Consider the following 21,706-nt stretch of genomic DNA (forward strand, 5'->3'; position numbering starts at 1 on the left):
GAGTCCCAAACAAGACACAGACAGCAACTGCCAAGGAGAATGGAGCCCTCTCTGTCTTAATGAGGACTCTATGCTTCCAGTGGCAGAGGTACTCTTCACAAAGCTCCAAGCAGAATTCCTTCATCTCTTCTCCAGTTCTCACCTCATGCTCTTCTCTGATTTTTCCTCCATTTCCTAAAATTTTTGGTTGTGGTCATACTTCAGATTTTTTTTTAATTGAAGAATAGTCGATTTAAATGTTGTGTTAGTTTCAGGCATATCCTAAGATGTTTAAAGGCCTTTTTTTTTTTTCATCTTAAGAACTCTAATATCTCAATACTGCAAGTATTCATTTTCCAGTCATGTAGGAAACATGTAAAGGAAAAATAACCATCAGAGGCTTGCACAATTTATGGAAAGGAGAATGAGAAAGGACAACTTCCTAAGCCAGATTCAATGGGATTCAAGGGCCAGGTCGTCCACGGTCTTGGCTCAAATAAAATATGTTCACTTAGGGAATCATAAGAGCTTATCAAAACATAACCAGATATAATTTAGGCATAGAAACAGTAGAAAACTTACCTTTCCCTCACCCAGGAACCTGAGATCATTTTCACTTCTTGTGTACGTTCTACAATAGTTGGCACAGAATAACCAAGATTGGAAAAAGACTAGAATCTTGTTATTTAAAAAGCTCTGCAAAAGATCCTATAGCTCTGTCTTCACTTCTCATGAACTCTTATCTTCTATCTTAAAAGTACCCATTTCCAATAAAAATTTAAAAAATAAAATAAAAATACCTACATCTCAACCAAAAGGAAACCAACCTTATTTTTAAGTGGGAAAAGAACTTTAAGAGAACTTTCTCTAAACATGTACAAATGGCAAGCAAGAGCATGAAAAAAGTGATCATCACTCTTCGTTACAGAAATGCAAATAAAAACCACAGCAAGATACCACTTGCCAGGCATTCAGATAACTAATATGAAAAAAAAAAAGACAAGTGTTGATGAGGATGTGAAGAAATTGGAAACTGAGGCATTGTTGGTGGGAACATAACATGGTGGAGCCACTTTGGAAAATATTGTGGCAGTTCCTCAAGAATTAAATACAGAATTACCATATAATTCAGCAAGTCTATTTCTGAGTGTATATCAAAAGGATTAAAAACAGGGACTTGAAATAATATTTGTAAACCCATGATTGTAGCAGCAATATTCACAATAACCAACAGATCAAAGCAACCCTCGTTTCCATTGGAGGATGAATGGATAAATGAAGTGTCGTACAAACATACAATGGAATATTATTCAGCTTTAAAAATGAAGAAAAATTTTTCCAAGTCCTACTGTATAGCACAGAGAGCTATATTCAGTATCCTGTGATAAACCATAATGGAAGAGAATATGAAAAAGAATATATATATAACTGAGTCACTTTGCTATACAGCAGAAATTAAACACAACATTGTAAATCAATTATACTTCAATAAATTTTTTAAAAAAGAAAAGAGTGCTCCTGAAACTTCTCATCTTTCCAAATTCAGAGGGCGTTTCTATGCTTACCTGACATGCTCCCTGCATTGTCATTTGGGGCCCACTCTTTCTTCCTTTGAACACTCTTGTTCACATCATATTCTCCAGATTGTTCTCCCTACATTTTCTAGCCATTCCTTTCTGGGGCGACCATCCCAGTTCGTCTGAGACCATCCCAGTTTGAGCACTGAAAGTGCCTCATCCCGAAAAACCCCTTACTCCAGAGCAAAGTGGGGCAGTTGGTCACCCTAGTCTTAAGTCTCCTTTGAAGTCTCTGTGTCTTCCACTTACTACTAAAATGTCAGTGTCCCAAGGGTACCATCCTTGGCCCTCTGACCCTTTCACCCTATAAAGTCTCGTTGGTGACCTCATTCAACTCAAGACTTTAAAAACTATTGATATATTTGGATGATGGTTACCAATCTACATCTTCTCCAAACCCAAACTGCCAATATAGCCTAATGTATCAAAACAGAACACATCTTCTCCACAAAAGAAGCTTCTTATTTTCTATCTTGGTGAATGATCAAGGTGTCCATCCACCTAGTCAGCCAAACCAAAACAAATCTGGAAGTCTTTTATAATTCCTCCTTCTCTCTCACCCTATTGATTCTACCTTTTAGATATTCATCCCTCACCCCTCTCCATTTCGCACATACAGCTTTTGTTCAGGCTTCATAATTCCCCATCTGAAATATATCACAGTCATTCTGCCAATCCAGTAGTCTTTCTAGAATGCTAAGCTAATTAACCTTTCTGCAACCATTTAATGGTCCCCCCTGTGGCTTTTCATGGAAAAATTCAACTCTTTGGAACACTAAGGTCCATACTCTGAACGCTTGCCAATCTCTACAGCCTTCTCGCAATCACTATCCCACCCACCCTCCCTCTTGCCTCCCCAGCTCCCCCCAGTCTTGAGTCCAGTCAACACTTGCTGATTTCTGAAGCTCCCGTGTTATTTCCCATCTATGAGCCCTCCCACCTGCAGTTTTCTCCAATGGGAATGCTGATTCTTCAACTCACCCTTTCTGGACCAATTCAAACAATTCTGTTTGATTTGGCGACCCTCCATTGGACAGCTATAGCACCCTTTACCATAGCACTTACTATTCAGTATTCTCACCATTGGTTATGTGTATGTCTCACTGACTGGACTTCGAGCAATTTGAGAATATAATCTGTGTACTATTTGCTGTTAGAAACCCAACACCTAAAACAACAGTGCTCAAGAAAAGTTTGTCAAAATGAAAAAATGAATGAATGAGCAAATGATTTAATACCTGGAAACCAGATTGGCTGGCTGTAAGTGGCTTCATGAGCTTTATTCCTTTAATTTGATGCTTCCATATTTTTCCACATTTCAGAAGTCAAAAAAGATTCTGGAGTTGTAAGAATGAAAGCAAGTTTCCCACTGACGAGAAAAGATATGTGCGTGAACTTAGTTAAAAGTATCTATGAATTTATAAATGGGTTGTGAGAAGGATTTTTACAAGAACTTGTTCAGTAAATAGTAAAACAACAAAGCAATCATTGTACAACTGTAGGGCCAGCGAAAAAGCCACAACAGGCCCAGCTTGAAGGTGTAACCATGGTCAAAGGAAAAAGGTCCTGCTGGAGTGCTCAGGATGTGGGGGAAATGGTGTTGACTAAGTGATTAGCCCCCAAGATAAAGCATGAAAGATAAAGCAGAGAGAGAGAAATCAAGATATTTTTGTTTCCTTAGGAACGTAAGAACTGACAGGGGGAATTTGGAATGCTTCATCTTCTAGGAGCCCTCATTGGCTGGGAGCTCTCAGAAGTTGGTGGAAGGAAGGTGGCCATGGGATGAGGTATCGCCAAGCTACAAATCTGAGAATTCAAAACAGAGAGCAGCGGGCCAGAGGATGGGACAGCAGAGCAGAGGAAATCTAAATTCTCTGTGAAGGAAATCTGTATTTACGGAACACATTTTGTAAAAGAGATAATGCATTATCATATAATCAAGAAAATTAGGCCCAGTTAGTAATAATAATAAGACTATAGAAACTACAGAAGTTTCCAGGTAGTAGTAAAGGGGGACTTTGATAATCTACCAAGACAAATGTAGAGCTGAGCTTTCCAAATAGAACAAATGACTGCTTCACGGTCACTTCTGGAACTAACAGACAACTAGTCACTGGGGCAAGGCTAGTTCCCAGGGTATCTGGCAAATGGGAAAGGCCTGAAGGTAAAAAGGCAAATCCACAGAGAGAGATGAGACTAGAAAGCTTCGTCAGGTGCCCTAAGTTTAATCATGCAGAAATTTTATTCCAAAGTGCAAAATGAGCAAGTTTGTATTTCTTCATGTTTGCTTTCACATACATTATTTCAGCAGAATCTCAAAAGGGCCCTGTCGTGTAGATAGAGTAGGACTTATGATCCCCATTTTGTAACCAAGTAAACTGGGACTTGACAGTAATAAGTTACTTGCCCAAGGTCCCACAGAGAGTAAAATGTGGAGCTGGGACTAGACGTCTGGTTTTGAGTTCAGCTCCCTTTCTCCTATAATGGGGGCCCTCTCTGATTTAAGCCCTGCCCTAGAAAAATAGAAGATAAGAGCTGGTGAGGGGATGGGAGGCAGGCCTGGCAGGGACCCGCATATGAGAAGGTAGGGTCAGTAAGGGGCAGTGTGATGAATGGAGAGCCCTGAAAGAAGAGCAGCAACCTCGTTCACAGGTGTCTGTTGGGGTGACAGAGAGTGGCAGGTGACCAATACCTCTGCTTTGTCCAGGTCTGTCTCCATTTTAAAATGGAAAGGCCCACATCCTGGGAACCCCCTAAGTCTCAGGCAAACCCAGTGATTAGTAGCCCTCAATAGAGCAGAAGCTCTGGCATCAGAAACAAGGCCTGGGGTTCGGACTAGGTTCTGTCACTTAGCTTGCATGGCCACCTTTTCTGTTTAGTAGAGTCTTTTAAAATTGCCTTTTTTTTGAGGGGGTCAAAAAGGGTCACAGATAATTATTATGCTTCTACCTCATACTTCATAGCACAGTTTGGAGGACAAATAAGATTGCATCCATGAGAGTACCCAGTAGACAGTAGAGAGTTTACAAATAGAATCATCATCATTATTATAAATGACCCTTTATTGTCAATAGCAAAGTGGACACAGGGCTGGAGTGAACAAAGGCCTCGCTCAATGTGGAACCCTGATTTTGTAATATTTTGACAACTTCCAAGAAAATGACGACTCCTTTCAATTTTCTCATGTAAAATCCTGCCCAGGATTAACAGTCATTCTGACATTTACCAGAGAATCGAACAGCAAACCAACAAAACCAAAGGGCTTTGACATCTGGTTTGCTCTTTAAAACAAGAACATGTTTCTAAAATTGCATTTTACGTACGATCACAATGAAAATAAATAAACACATTCACAAAAAGACTAGTGAAACCAGAAGCAAGCCACAGAAATGACCCTGCTGAGATCACTGGGAAATATTTGGGGGACATAGAAAGAAATGAGACCATATTAACTTTGCGCCCACCCAGAAATACTTGTGTAATTAATTGGGTGGGAAATGTAATGACACAGCTTCAGTCCCATACACATCTCATAGACAGGCAGAAACAAAGGAGACAGAGCCCCATTCCTTAAAAGAAGAAGAAAAAAGGAAGGAGTAAAAAATGAAGGCTCTACAGAAAGGGCACAATCTGTCTTCAGCGCCAGACGTGAATGAGCTCAGACGGCGAGAGCGATTTAGAGCTATTGAAACAGGCCCCTTTGACCAAAGGCAGCTCTGTGAACCTTCGTGGAATGCTCACAGGCAATCTGTAACAAGTACATAGCCTCTAGGAAACCTGAGTGCTTCAAACACCCGCACTGATTTTGCAAAAATGACATAAACAAAAACTACCAACAGAAGCCCCAGGCCCCGAGTGGGTACTGCCAGCCACACCATAATGAGAAGGCAACTCACACACCCACCATCTCCATGTGGAGAAGAGGACTGACCATACTCCCATGCCTTGTTTCTGCTATTTGAATTATATCTACACGTACTGATGTACGTGTAAATATAATTTGCAAATATTGCCTTTGTTCCCTTTGCAACACTGAAAATTGTCATGGCCTTTAGGAAAAGCAATTTTTCAACCTCTGATGGAGCACAAGCTGTTTTATACACATGCAGCATTCAGCTAACTTTGGCAGTTGGTACTACTGCCGAAACCCTTTCGGAACATGGAAAACTGAGGTCAAGAGCCAGGCCAATTAGTCAGTTAGTGGGGACACCTGCTCCTCCTTGCCCACAGCTTATTTGCCTGTGGCAGTACACTGGCAAGGTCCCTGCAACTGGATCTTGGCTAGGGACAGTCCAGAGAACGAGGCCAACAACTGCAATCACCCCATGCCCCAACCTCACGTGTGCACGCACGCACGCACACACTCACACACACTGCTGGAACTATGCACACTGCTGCGGTCTTACTAAGAGGCAGAGAAGAACTCCACCCTGCAGAGAGGACACAGCATAAGCCCAAGAGAGTCTCAAATTTTGACAGCTAACCCAGTGGCAAGTTATACAGGGAATCAGAGGGAGAACTCGTCACAAATGTCGACCCTAACTGAAATCCAGTGACCTGAGATGCTACTCAAATCAAAAGGACCTAAAATGTGAAAGCGTCGCAGGCCTCACTGAGGTTCTCAGAGAGCCTGCCCAGAATTCCAGGAATAGGCCGACGATCACGATAATGATAACGGTTAACATTTATTAAGCACTTTTCAACATATTGTTTTAAGAGCTTTGAATGAATTAACTCACAACAGCCCTGTGAAGTTGGTCCTCTGGTTTCTTCTAGTGTGAGAAAACTGAGGACCAAAGGGTTAAATCACCGTCTGCGGCACTGAGACCAGGCCACCTGGCTCCAGAGCCTGACAGGGTTGGACGGCCCTTCAGACTCTCCCTGAAGAGTGCCCTTGCTTGAAGTCTCCGAAGCAGGCAAGTCTTTACATCACCAGCCAGCTCTGGTCATGAACTTCCTCAGTGTGAACTGGGGTACCGTTACATATGCCTTTTTTGTCAGCAACTGCACTTCCAAGAATTTAATCCACAAATATGCATGCAGACATTTTTTGGTACCAAGGTTGTAGTTTGTACAGGAAATAACCCAAATTTCCATCAGGAGCTAACTAGTTAAATATGGGATTAGCCACCCAGGGCTCTAGTCTCTAAAGCTGAATCCTCTGCTCTAACCCTCTGCCCCCTGCAGACGCACGGCTTAGAGAATGGATAGCCTCTGGTGGAAGTAAACCATGCCCTATTTTCTAAGTGGAAGCAGCCTCAGGGCAGGGTCCTTGCACAAACCACACATTGCACGCAGCAGCCCTATAGCCTCATAGCAGTAAAACAGAAAGAGGCGCACATACATCCACGAATAGAGTGAGCCTAGACTGCTTATGGAAGGACCTGATGACCACAGTTGCCTCTGAAGAGGGGACCTGGAGAGCTGGGGGCTGGGGAATGTGTTTTGATTTGTAAATCTTTTGGTCATGTTTACATTTTTACATATATGTGTGAACCAAGCATACCTTAAAAAAACTAAAATTTAAAATGTTTAAGTAAGTAACCCAATGAAAATAAAATATTCATTATTGATCAATCGGAAACAAAAGAAAAGAAAAAAGCAATCTAAGTGTCTAACAATTGGGGGAATGGATAAGTACATAAGAGGATACGTCTTCAGTGGAATACTGTACAATCACTAAAAGTTGGGGAGGTAGAAGCTGGGTAGAGAAAGGGGAAAATGTTTAGATGATAATGTTAATGAAAGAGCAAAATACTGTATATGCAGTGTGATTGCAATCGCAGTAACATGAACACTGTCTTTTCTTAGCAGCTGGCATGAGCATTTCTTCTGAAGGTGGGATTGGGGACCTACCTTGGCTGAGAAGTGGTTCAATAAGCCCTTTGGGGCAGAAGCTGAACCTATAGAGCTTCTCCTCCAAATTCCCAGGGAAAATGTCAGTAATTTCTACTTTACTCCCAATGACTAAGTTGAATGGATTCTTTTCACAAAGACGGCATAGAAAGACAAGAAGCAACCAAGCCTAGGTTTTCCCACAATGTACAAAAAAAGGAAAGGGGGCCGAAATAAATTATGGTAAATTGTTAAGTAGTCATATTAGCAAGGGATTCCTCAAATTTGCTTTATTTCCTGATTTGGGATAATATGATTTTATTACCTCTATACTTCTAAAAAAAATCAGTGTTTAGCCGTCTGTATAAAGAAGCAACTCTGTTCCAGCTGCAGAAGGCAGTTGGAGGTACCGCAGAAGAGATTCATAGGAAGGCTTAGTAATGAACCCTCCATCTTTCTCAGATCCTCAGGGGTTTTGGTTCTTTCTGCCCTCGTGTTTGGAAGAAAGTCTGAGCTGCGGGAGTAGAAGGAAAGGTTGGGGAGCAGGAGAGGGAAAGAGCACCTCAGATGCAGAAACAACTGATATTTTTCCCTACGTTTTTGAAAACATCTAACCCCAGGAAGGCATCTCAGATGGATAACCAATGCTCATAGAGAAAATATGGTTCAGTCCAGGGGAAACGAGGATTTCCCGGTTATATCTGTTCAATAGCATATATAACTAGATAGTCTTGAGGCTGATGTCCCTAACAAGCTCCCCCTTGGCAACCACAAGTCTGTTCTCTATATCTGTGAGTCTGTTTCTGTTTTGTAGATAAGTTCGTGTCATATTTTAGATTCCACATATAAATGATATCATATAGTATTTAAGACTCAGCTAATATTATTTGATACATCTGAGTCACTGCAATGACTAGCTCCCCAGTCTCCCAATGTCCAGTCTGTGGTCTTTCAATTCATCACAACTGCCCCCGTCACATCAGGACAGAGGAAAAGGAGACGAACCACTGTAACAGAATGCACAGGAGCCCATTTTAATATGCTTTCTTAAAACTCTAGTTCTGAAATTACGTGGAAAAAGGCTAAATCTGGAATTCTTACAAAATAAAGTTTGCACTAAAAACTATCAAACTGGGAATTCCCTGGTGATCCAGTGATTAGGACTCCGCGCTTCCGCTGCAGGGGGCCCGGGTTCAATCCCTGGTCGGGGAAGGAAAATCCCACAAGCTGCGAGCCAAAACAAATTCAAAAATAAAAACTATGAAACTAATACTTAACACAGCACGTAGTAGGTGAAATGTACAAAGACTGGTAGAATTCAAGAAAATAGTTTTTTTCACGTTCAATTGATTATCACCAGTGTCAACAATTTATGAGTTTAGGGATTCCTGACCACAGGCAGATTTCATTTAAGGAAAAGAAATCAACATCTGTGATGTTTTACCTTCCATCTACTTTCTTAATGACTAAATTTGGTCAGAATATTCAGTTCAAGTAGAAAATAACAAATAGGTATGAAAGTCCCACGTATATCTTTAAAAATATAGGAAAACAGATGTATTTATGACATAATACTTCAGTAGCTTTTATCAAAACTAACCTGCTTTTGACCCAAGTAGACAAGAATATTTTATCTTCATCCAAAATTTTACTCTATCATCTGTTAAAACTAACATTTTAAATCTTGGACCAAACACCTATCCAAGCAATACCAATCACAGAACACATGGATGATTTTAAAGTCCTATGACTGATGCACTGACACTTCTATCAGAAATTCTATATTTAAAATACTTTAAATGAGTATTTTGCTTCCAAAAGTCATCCCGGATGATGTGCCCAATGTAGCCATTGCTCAAAAATATTTTTGGAACCAGCCTTCAGGAAATGCCTTCAGGGCCAGATTACAACAGTCCTTGCAAGAAAAATCACTTGAATTACTTGCAAGTCGTAGGTCACTTGTGACCAGTCATGACATCATCCAGCTTGATCATCCATCCACTCATTCATCAGATTTGGCACTTGTCTATTTCCAGAAATCAAATTCATCCTCAGAGGAGAAAAAGATACTCTTGCTGAAGTAGTTTTCCAAAGACTCTGAGGCAATTTTTGAGCAGGCTCTCCTGTTATACATCCTGGGACACAGACCTAGCAGAAAGTGGGAGGGAATCTAGGCGGGGCAGACCTGCTCACCAGGGTCTACGCATGGTCAGGGGTGTTAACCAGGGGCCCAAGGCTGGTGGTCCTGTGAGGGCCGAAGGCCTCACCATCCCGTGGGTGGTTCAGGTAGTCAGTGGTTCCAGCCTGACCTACCAGCCAAGAAAGCCTGGCCTGAGCAAGCTCTTTCCCTCCAAATACGTGCCACAAAGACTGAGGGCAACAGCCCTGGCCTCAGCAGCCCTGGTTTAAACCTCAGCTCTGAAATCTTCTGGCTTCTTGAATTTGAGCAATTAACTTGCATTATTTTTTATACTTTTGGATAAAGTCTGTTACTAAATAACAGATGCAGTTTAACTAAATACGTTTAGGTCAAGTCATTTTCTATCACATTTGTCAACAAAAGACACAGTCTAGTAGTTACATGCACAGGCTCTCAGGTCAGACAAACCTGGGTTCAAGCCCAGCTCTTCCAGTTGGTTGCAGTTCTCTGAGCTCCATTCTTGTCTGTAAAATGAGGATAAAAATATCTCTCTTGAAGAGTTGTGATTAAATGAGATAACATATCCTAAGCATCGTTCTTAACACATCGAAGTGCTCACTAATTGCTGCTATGATTGCACTTGGATGTAGAAGGAAATGAGATGAGTAAGACCCAGTATCTACCTTCAAGTTGTTCAAAAGCACCCAGTGGAGTTGGGACAAGCCAGACTCAGAAGCAATTAGAGAGAAGAGCCCGGTTGATGGTAAGTGGTAACATCTGCTGGAGGGTTTAGAGGAGAGGGAGAGTCAGAAAAGGCTTCCAAGAGGACTTCCCTGGTGGTCCCGTGGTTGACTCCACACTTCCACTGCAGGAGGCACGGATTCGATCCCTGGTCAGGGAACTAAGATGCCACATGCATGGCCAAAAAAAAAAAAGGGCTTCTGAGAAAAATGCTGTCTAAACTGGGTTTTAAATGAGTAGGAATCCTCACATTGCAAATGCCATAGCAGAGTTAGGCTAGCATGGCGCTTTGGGGACCAATATTACTTGTTGCCTTTGGAGGTTAGATGAGGTAGTGGTTGGTATCTGTTGAAAGGGGCTGGTTTATCATGCAAGAACTCAGACTCTGCAACCCAGAGTTTGAACCCTAGCTTAGCGGCTTACTAGTAAAATGAACGTGGGTAAAGTACTTAACCTCTTTGCTCTTCAGTTTCCTCATCTGTAAAAAAGGGAATATGACTTAACAAGTTAATACTTGTAAAGTGTCTAGTGCAGAGACCAGCACAAATTACATTTTCAATGAATTTAGCTACCATGATTGATTATCATTATCACTGACCATAGGCAGCAGAACCATGGAGGGCAGAAGCCTTGGTCTGGTTTCCACAGAAGAAGGGTTGGCTAGAGCAGACACAATACAGGCTCCCTGGCTACCAGCTGTTTAGGGCAAGGCTGAAAACCTGACCATGAGGGGGGAACTCAAGTGTCCTTAGTTGGGGGAACTAGGCAGAGACCTAGTCAAAGCCTGAAACCACATGGGACAGAGTGCCATCCCACTCAGGGGACCCTCCGGTACCACACCATTCTTCCATGCCCCAGCAGGTGGATCTGAAATCACTGATACCCCTCTCCAGATTAGCTTTTGACAAGGCTTATCTCAACTGCAGGAAGATGCCGGGCTAACACAAAAGTGGGGGAGGAATGAAGGGAGGCTGGTCTTCTAAACAATTATAATGTCTTTGCAACACATAATTGCAAGTGTAAGTTATGGTATACCTAATAAAAATTCCACCACTTTAATGTACTAATTATTACTGGAATAAAAGCAAAAACTATAATCCTATTATTCATAATAAGCCTTGTGCTTTTCTCTAGTAGTGAAATAATAGCTGTACTCATACTGAAGAACTTAGGAGAATCTCACTGCAATCTTTAAGTTTAGCAATTAAGTAATGCTATCTCCTGCTTTTATCTTTGAATTATAGAATATTTATTTTTTGTTGGGAAAAGAGCTGAATTACAAAAACATACATGCACCTCAATGTTCATCTCAGCGCTATTTACAACAGCCAAGATGTGGAAGTAACCTAAATGTCCATCAACAGATGAATGGATAAAGAAAATGTGGTAAATATATACACTGGAATATTACTCAGCCATAAAAAAAGATTGAAATAATGCCATTTGCAGCAACATGGATGGACCTAGAGATTATCATTCTAAGTGAAGTAAGTCAAAGACATATGTGATATCACTTATATGTGGAATCTTTAAAACATGATAAAAATGAACTTATTTACAAAACAGAAATGGAAAACAAACTTGTGGTTACCAAAGGAGAAAGGAGAGGGGGAAGGGATAAATTGGGTATTTGGGATTAACAGATACACACTACTGCATATAAACAATATGAACCTGCTGTATAACACAGAGAACTAAGTTCAATATCTTATAATGACATACAATGGAAAAGAATCTGAAAAAGAATCTGATTCTGTTATGTACAACTGAATCACCTTGCTGCACACCTGAAATTTTTTAGATGAACTATACTTCGATTTTTTAAAAAGTTGAATTAGCTTGATAACATATGTAATCTCAGATTGATAAAGGCCATGGTCATTTGTAATTCATTATTATGCTTTAAAATAAGATGCTTTTGCACGTTATACTAAATCCAACCCCATTTTGTCTATAACTTCTAAAAATTTGACATTCAAATGTTATAACTAGTTAGTAGCTTTAACACCAGCCTAGGTGCTCTCTAATGCTATACTTCCCTCTTGTGGCAAGTACAGAAAACTGCAGTATATAGGTTTTTTCCCTCTTTCAGTTTATTTTGCCAGGTTTTATCCTGCCTTAAATACTTTCAAGAAAAAGGCAAACTCTAAACACCCAAGTAAACAAATTTACAAGATGCGCAGTGTTTCCCAGGGGTTAAAAATATGCGTTTGAAAATGTGTGTGTGTGTGTGTGTGTGTGTGTGTGTGTGTGTTTGAAAACCCACCTGCCTGTGTTCAAATCCCACCTCGGCCACGTACCAGCTGTGGAAATCTGGGGGAGTTCCTTTGGCTCCCCACGTCTAAATCCTCATCTGTGAAATGAGAATAGCAATAGTACCTTGTCTTGTTATGAGGATTAAATGAGTCAATGTATGTTAAGCACTAAGAGAACAGGAGCTGACACATCAGTGCCATTCAAAATGACAGCTATTTGCTATCACCTGAAACGTAAATTACAGCCCACTCCCAAGTAACAGAAGTTTTCAGGGACGCACAGACAATTTCCCCGCAGTGTCCAGCCCAAGACCACATCTCCTTGGTAAGAATATTTGGCACAGAGTACAGAAACTGAAATGGCAACCATTTCTTTTTCTTTTTTTTTAAATATCTTTATTGGAGTATAATTGCTCTACAATGTTGTGTTAGTTTCTGCTGTATAACAAAGTGAATCAGGTATATGTATACATATATCCCCATATCCCCTCCCTCTTGTGTCTCCCTCCCACCCCTCTAGGTGGTCACAAAGCACCAAGCTGATCTCCCTGTGCTATGCAGGCGCTTCCCACTAGCTATCTATTTTATCTACATGGGGTAGAGTATATATGTCTATGCCACTCTCTCACTTCGTCCCAGCTTACCCTCCCCCCGCCCCGTGTTCTCAAGTCCATTCTCTACGTCTGCATCTTTATTCCTGTCCTGCCCTTTTTTTTTTTAGATTCCTCATATATGTGTCAGCATACTGTATTTGTTTATCTTTTTCTGACTTACTTCACTCTGTATGACAGACTCTAGGTCCATCCACCTCACTACAAATAACTCAATTTCGTTTCTTTTTATGGCTGAGTAATACTCCATTGTATATATGTGCCACATCTTCTTTATCCATTCATCTGTCGATGGACACCTCGGTTGCTTCCATCTCCTGGCCATTGTAAACAGCTGCACTGAACATTGTGGTACATGACTCTTTTTGAATTATGGTTTTCTCAGGGTATGTACCCAGTAGTGGGATTGCTGGGTCGTATGGTAGTTCTATTTTTAGTTCTTTAAGGAAGCTCCATACTGTTCTCCATAGTGGCTGTATCAATTTACATTCCCACCAACAGTGCAGGAGGGTTCCCTTTTCTCCACACCCTCTCCAGCATTTATTGTTTGTAGATTTTTTGATGATGGCCACTCTGACTGGTGTGAGGTGATACCTCACTGTAGTTTTGATTTGCATTTCTCTAATGATTAGTGATGTTGAGCATTCTTTCATGTGTTTGTTGGCGATCTGTATATTTTCTTTGGAGAAATATCTATTTAGGTCTTCTGCCCATTTTTGGATTGGGTTGTTTGTTTTTTTGATATTGAGCTGCATGAGCTGCTTGTATATTTTGGAGATTAATCCTTTGTCAGTTGCTTCATTTGCAACTATTTTCTCCCATTCTGAGGGTTGTCTTTTCATCTTGTTTATGGTTTTCTTTGCTGTGCAAAAGCTTTGAAGTTTCATTAGGTCCCATTTGTTTCTTTTTGTTTTTATTTCCATTTCTCTAGGAGGTGGGTCATAAAGGATCTTGCTGTGATTTATGTCATACAGTGTTCTGCCTATGTTTTCCTCTAAGAGTTTGAGAGTTTCTGGCCTTACATTGAGGTCTTTAATCCATTTTGAGTTTATTTTTGTGTATGGCGTTAGGGAGTGTTCTAATTTCATTCTTTTACTTGTAACTGTCCAGGTTTCCCAGCACCACTTATTGAAGAGGCTGTCTTTTCTGCAACGTATATTCTTGCTTCCCTTTTCAAAAATAAGGTGACCATATGTGCGTGGGTTTATCTCTGGGCTTTCTATCCTGTTCCATTGATCTATATTTCTGTTTTTATGCCAGTACCATACTGTCTTGATTACTGTAGCTTTGTAGTATAGTCTGAAGTCCGAGAGCCTGATTCCTCCAGCTCCATTTCTCTTCCTCAAGATTGCTTTGGCAATCCAGGGTCTTTTGTGTTTCCATACAAATTGTGAAGCTTTTTGTTCTAGTTCTGTGAAAACTGCCATTGGTAGTTTGATAGGGATTGCATTGAATCTGTAGATTGCTTTGGGTAGTATAGTCATTTTCACAATGTTGATTCTTCCAATCCAAGAACATGGTATATCTTTCCATCTGTTTGCATCATCTTTAATTTCTTTCATCAGTGTCTTATAGTTTTCTGCATACAGGTCTTTTGTCTCCTTAGGTAGGTTTATTCCTAGGTATTTTATTCTTTTTGTTGCAATGGTAAATGGGAGTGTTTCCTTAATTTGTCTTTCAGATTTCTCATCATTAGTGTATAGGAAGGCAAGAAATTTCTGTGCATTAATTTTGTATCCTGCTACTTTACCAAATTCGTTGATTAGCTCTAGTAGTTTTCTACTAGCATCTTTCTGATTCTCTATGTATAGCATCAAGTCATCTGCAAACAGTGACAGCTTTACTTCTTCTTTTCCAATTTAGATTCCTTTTATTTCTTTTTCTTCTCTGATTGCTGTGGCTAAACCTTCCAAAACTATGTTGAAGAAGAGTGGTGAGAGTGGGCAACCTTGTCTTGTTCCTGATCTTAGAGGAAATGGTTTCAGTTTTTCACCACTAAGAAGGATGTTGGCTGTGGGTTTGTCATATATGGCCTTTATTATGTTGAGGTAAGTTCCCTCTGTGCCTAATTTCTGGAGAGCTTTTATCATAAATGGGTGTTGAATTTTGTCGAAAGCTTTTTCTGCACCTATTGAGATGATCATATCGTTTTTATTCTTCAGTTTGTTAATATGGTTTATCACATTGATTGATTTGCATATATTGAAGAATCCTTGCATTCCTGGGATAAACTCCACTTGATCATGGTGTATGATCCTTTTAATGTTCTGTTGGATTCTATTTGCTAGTATTTTGTTGAGGATTTTTGCATCTGTGTTCATCAGTGATATTGGCCTGTAGTTTTCTTTCTTTGTGACATCTTTGGTTTTGGTATCAGGGTGATGGTGGCCTCACAGAATTAGTTTGGGAGTGTTCCTCCCTCTGCTATATTTTGGAAGAGTTTGAGAAGGATAGGTGTTAGCTCTTCTCTAAATGTTTGATAGAATTCGCCTGTGAAGCCATCTGGTCCTGGGCTTTTTTTTTTTCTTGGAAGATTTTTAATCACAGTCTCAATTTCAGTGTTTATGATTGGTCTGTTTATATTTTCTATTTCTTCCTGGTTCAGTCTCAGAAGGTTGTCCTTTTCTAAGAATTTGTCCATTTCTTCCAGGTTGTCCATTTTATTGGCATATAGTTGCTTGTAGTAATCTCTCATGATCCTTTGTATTTCTGCAGTGTCATTTGTTACTTCTCCTTACCTCATTTCTAATTCTATTGATTTGAGTCTTCTCCCTTTTTTTCTTGATGAGTCTGGCTAATGGTTTATCAATTTTGTTTATCTTCTCAAAGAACCAGGCTTTAGGTTTTTTTTTCTTTTTTCTTTAAATAAATTTATTTATTTTTGGCTGCATTGGGTCTTCGTTGCTGCACGCAGGCTTTCTCTAGTTGAGGCGAGCGGGGGCTACTCTTCGTTGCGGTGCACAGGCTTGTCATTGTGGTGGCTTCTCTTGTTGTGGAGCACAGGCTCTAGGCAGGCGGGCTTCAGTAGTTGTGGCACGCAGGCTTCAGTAGTTGTGGCTCACGGGCTCTAGAGCGCAGGCTCAGTAGTTGTGGCGCACGGGCTTAGTTGCTCCGCGGCATGTGGGATCTTCCCGGACCAGGGCTCGAACCTGTGTCCCCTGCATTCTTAAGCAGGCAGATTCTTAACCACTATGCCACCAGGGAAGTCCCCAGCTTTTAGTTTTATTGATCTTTGCTATTGTTTCCTTCATTTCTTTTTCATTTATTTCTGATCTGATCTTTATGAGTTCTTTCCTTCTGCTAACTTCGTTTTTTTTTTTCTTCTTTCTCTAATTGCTTTAAGTGTAAGGTTAGGTTGTTTATGTGAGATGTTTCTTGTTTCTTGAGGTAGGATTGTATTGCTATAAACTTCCCTCTTAGAACTGCTTTTGCTACATCCCATAGGTTTTGGGTCGTCGTGTTCTCATTGCCATTTGTTTCTAGGTAGTTCTTGATTTCCTCTTTGATTTCTTCAGTGATCTCTTGGTTATTTAGTAGTGTATTGTTTAGCCCCCATGTGTTTGTATTTTTTACAGATTTTTTTCTTGTAATTGATATCTACTTCATAGCATTGTGGTCGGAAAACATACTTGATACAATTTCAATTTTCTTAAATTTACCAAGGCTTGATTTGTCACCCAAGATATGATCTATCCTGGAGAATGTTCCATGAGCGCTTGAGAAAAAAGTGTATTCTGTTGTTTTTGGATGGAATGTCCTATAAATATCAATTAAGTCCATCTTGTTTAATGTATCATTTAAAGCTTGTGTTTCCTTATTTATTTTCATTTTGGATGATCTGTCCATTGGTGAAAGTGGGGTGTTAAAGTCCCCTGTGATGACTGTGTTACTGTCAATTTCACCTTTTATGGCTGTTAGCATTTGCCTTATGTATTGAGAAGCTCCTATGTTGGGTGCATAAATATTTACAATTGTTATATCTTCTTCTTGGATTGATCCCTTGATCATTAGGTAGTGTCCTTCTTTGTCTCTTATAATAGTTTTTATTTTAAAGTCTATTTTGTCTGATATGAGAAGTGCTACTCCAGCTTTCTTTTGATTTCCATTTGCATGGAATATCTTTTTCCATCCCCTCATTTTCAATCTGTATGTGTCCCTAGGTCTGAAGTGGGTCTCTTGTAGACAGCATATATACGGGTCTTGTTTTTGTATCCATTCAGCCAGTCTATGTCTTTTAATTGGAGCATTTAATCCATTTACATTTAAGGTAATTATCGATATGTATGTTCCTATTACCATTTTCTTAATTGTTTTGGGTTTGTTATTGTAGGTCTTTTCCTATTCTTTGGTTTCCTGCCTAGAGAAGTTCCTTCAGCATTTGTTATAAAGCTGGTTTGGTGGTGCTGAATTCTCTTAGCTCTTGTTTGTATGTAATGGTTTTAATTTCTCTGTCAAATCTGAATGAGATCCTTGCTGGGTAGAGTAATCTTGTTTGTAGGGTTTTTCCCTTTCATCACTTTAAATATGTCCTGCCTCTCCCTTCTGGCTTGCAGAGCTTCTGCTGAAAGTTCAGCTGTTAACCTTATGGGGATTCCCTTGTGTGTTTGTTATTTGTTGTTTTTCCCTTGCTGCTTTTAATATTTTTTCTTTGTATTTAATTTTTGATAGCTTGATTAATATGTGTCTTGTCATGTTTCTCCTTGGATTTATCCTGTATGGGACTCTCTGTGCTTCTTGGACTTGACTATTTCCTTTCCCATATTAGGTAGGTTTTCAACTCTAATCTCTTCAAATATTTTCTCAGTCCCTTTCTTTTTCTCTTCTTCCTCTGGGACCCCTATAATTCAAATGTTGTCCCAGAGGTCTCTGAGACTGTCCTCAATTCTTTTCATTCTTTTTCTTTATTCTGCTCTGCAGTAGTTATTTCCACTATTTTATCTTCCAGGTCACTTATCCGTTCTTCTGCCTCAGTTATTCTGCTATTGATTCCTTCTAGAGAATTTTAAATTTCATTTATTGTGTTGTTCAACATTGTTTGTTTGCTCTTTAGTTCTTCTAGGTCCTTGTTAAACGTTTCTTGTATTTTCTCCATTCTGTTTCCAAGATTTCAGATCATCTTTATCATTACTCTGAATTCTTTTTCAGGTAGACTGCCTATTTCCTCTTCATTTGTTTGGTCCGGTGGGTTTTTGCCTTGCTCCTTCTTCTGCTGTGTGTTTCTCTGTCTTCTCATTTTGCTTAACTTACTGTGTTTGGGGTCTCCTTTTCGCAGGCTGCAGGTTCATAGTTCCCGTTGTTTTTGGTGTCTGCCCCCAGTGGCTAAGGTTGGTTCAGTGGGTTGTGTAGGCTTCCTGGTGGAGGGGACTAGTGCCCGTGTTCTGGTGGATGAGGCTGGATCTTGTCTTTCTGGCAGGCAGGACTGCCTCCGGTGGTGTGCTTTGAGGTGTCTGTGACCTTATTATGATTTTAGGCAGCCTCTCTGCTAATGGGTGGGGTTGTGTTCCTGTCTTGCTAGTTGTTTGGCATAGTGTGTCCAGCACTGTAACTTGCTGGTCATTGAGCGGAGCTGGGTCTTAGCATTGAGATGGAGATCTCTGGGAGAGCTTTCGCCGTTTGATATTATGTGGCCATTTGATATTACGTGGAGCCGGTAGGTCTCTGGTGGACCAATGTCCTGAACTCGGCTCTCCCACATCAGAGGCAGAGGCCTGACACCCTGCCGAAGCACCAAAACCCTATCAGCCACACACAATGTGTTCTTTTAAGAGCACGCTTAAGTAACATCCTGATTGTGTGCGGTACAACTTTACTTTCAAACTGAGAGCTGCGGTGGATGGGATTTTTGCCTTCCCCAGATGGTTGAAAGTTACAATTTATGTTTTTGGAAACCCCACCACTTCCTTATTTCTATTTTTATTTTTGCAAGAAAAGTATAAAGAGAGTTGGAATGGAGGTGAGATTTGTGATCAGGAAAGCCCTGGATGCCCTCCTTCTCCATCTTCTGCCTCTCTCCATCTTCTGCCTCTCTCTCTGATTAGTTCCTATCCAGCAGTAGATTGAAGCAGGAGATGATTCTCCATTTCAATTGAGCTATGATTATGTCTCTTTTTACCTAAGCAAGTAAGTCATAGAATGTTAATATCACACATTGGACCCCAGGGCACACCCTGCTTGGCCTCTTCATTTTACAGTTGAGGAGCTTGGGGTCCAAAGAAGTAATAACTCAGTTCTCCCGGCACATTTCCAGCACTTCTTCCATTGGTTCCCAATGCCACACAATGCGATAACTGTTTAATGCTTCTGAGTCCTTGGAAACATTAGTAATTTCCATGAAGAGAAAAGGACAAAGCTGTGAAAGACCAACCATAGGTTACCCACACAGAAACCCTGGGGTGGGGGGTTTTGAAGGGGGATATTTGGAGACAGAAAGGCATTCTCACCTCTTTCGTCCCCAATTTTTAAACTGCAAAAATTTTAAAGAAAATAAGTATAAGAACTAGCCTGGGAGAAGGACGACAGGGTAATGGGTTCTGGTAATTCTGGACAGTCAATACTACTGAAGGCTAATGGCAGTGGAAGGCAGGCTGGGCCCTGCAACATTTTTGGAACCCATGTCTTCTGTGGATGGCTAATCTTCTAATGGACTGTGATGCACCACTATGATAAACCTCTTGTGGAAATGCCCTTGGCTGAAGGATGCCTTGCTCAAGGTCATGCCCCACTCCTCAATGTTTGGTCAATGTAAAGACATAAAGACCCAGCACCCTCAGAGCAATGGGAGACTACTATGAGGGCTACCCCAGCTTCAGAGCACCCTCCAGGGTGTGCTGAGGCCCTTGCCGAGGCTGCATTACAGCCCAACTTCTCCCTCACCCAATCCTGCTTCCTTCCCTTGCAGGGGTGTGATCCTGAGAACACACCCAGATAGACTTCCTCACATTAATCGCCATCTCACAGTCTACCTCCGAGAGGACCCAACCTGCAGTAGCCCTTTTCCGACATAAAAATTTCACACCTCATTCCCACTGACCCGTTTTTCATTTTGTTTTATTGATTTTCAATTTATAAGAAACGCAACTGCATATGTAACCTCTCTAGTCTAAGGAGAGTCTGTGCTTAATATCCAGCAAAACACATTTAAAAGTCTTCTTTCCCCATTGCTCTCATCTAAATCATCCTCCAAGTAATTCTCTCCCAATCCTATTTTTACGTAAATTTCATAATTAAAGCACAAATGCATTCTCATTGTAAAAGCAAAGTCTTTTGATACTCCATCCCCGTAACAGTCCCATGCCAATATTTTCAATTTACGGGTGCCCTCCAGATGCTGCTACATCCTCCTAGGAAGTCCCATCTCCCCTCCCTGCCTTGACAATCACTGCTATCATCGGCACATCTCAACCAGTCAAGATTTTAAACAGCTTTAACTTCCTGTGGTCTATATTACAAAACCAGTATTGTTTCCAATATAAAATAGCGTTAGAATGTTTTGTCAAATGCCCTGATTCTTTTCTAGGGATTAACTAGCAGCCAATCAAGAAAGAGAATGCAAGTTAGTTTAAGGCGTCCAAGGAAAAGGGAGGAGAGAGGAGGGACTCTTCTAGGGCAAGTGGGAGAATTAATGCTTTAGAGTCAGGAAAAGAAGTTGGCGTTTATATACCTTGCAAGAACAGAAAGTGTCAGCACTCACTATATGTTCAGACAAGTTTAAAATAGAATAAAATGTTATAAATAACACTTAGGTATTAGATAATTTACAGATAGATTCATAATGAAAGCCTAAACCCTCACGAACTCTACAGTCAACATTAAGTCACCAGAAGCCCAAGTGTAGGCTATTCAGAAGGCCTCCCGAAGGGGAATTTCAGGGCATGGTCTCGTGTCCCCCAGGACATCGGAAGTGAGACTTCTAAATAGAGGTGAATCTAAAGTCAACTCAATCTTGATGCATCATGGTGCTGACATGTGCTTTGGGCAAGCAGGAAATTCATTCTGAAGTAGAACAGAAAAGCCTCCCCAAAAAACTAACTTGAGGTTTCTTAAGAAATGGACTTCACCCAGCAGAAAATGGTATCTTCCAAAGGTTTCTGCTGGCTGATGGGGAGGGGTTGTTCCTTAAACATTTCTAAATAAGGAAACTATAAAACTGAAAATGCAAGACTACCCCAGGGGATAAAAAGCAGTTATTTCAGAGGAAGAGGACTCTAATTACAAGGACAAGAGAGAAGAAAAGGCAGGGTGGGAGCAATGTCTAGGAGGGGCGGGAACAACAGCAAGAACAAACTACTGACACAGGATAAGAAGTATCAGAAAACTACACAGAAGGAGTAACAGGCAGGTATGGAAGTCACACTGCTGTACTTGCTGTATCATCATGAATGCCTCTGGCTGCAAGTAACAGAAAACCCACAATGCATATTTTTTTATTTCTCTTTCTCATGTAACAAGAAGTGTGGAAATGGCTCTTGCTGGTGTTAGTTCAGCAGCTCAGTGATGTCAGGGTTTACATCTCTGTGATTCAAGCCCGTTCCTCATGGCTATAAGATGGATGCTGCACAGCCACCCCTA

General features: G+C 40.6%; 1 protein-coding gene across 1 annotated transcript in view; it reads right to left on the reverse strand.

Moving 5' to 3' along the window:
• The window catches only part of MTFR2 (mitochondrial fission regulator 2), a 115,094-nt gene that overhangs the window by 66,266 nt on the left and 27,122 nt on the right, over positions 1–21,706 (reverse strand). The window lies entirely within an intron of this gene.

The sequence above is a fragment of the Delphinapterus leucas genome, chromosome 12 (genome assembly GCF_059928025.1).
Source record: "Delphinapterus leucas isolate spDelLeu-1000000601 "Yukka" chromosome 12, BTC_Dleu_Yukka2, whole genome shotgun sequence".
Classification (NCBI taxonomy): Eukaryota; Metazoa; Chordata; class Mammalia; order Artiodactyla; family Monodontidae; genus Delphinapterus; species Delphinapterus leucas.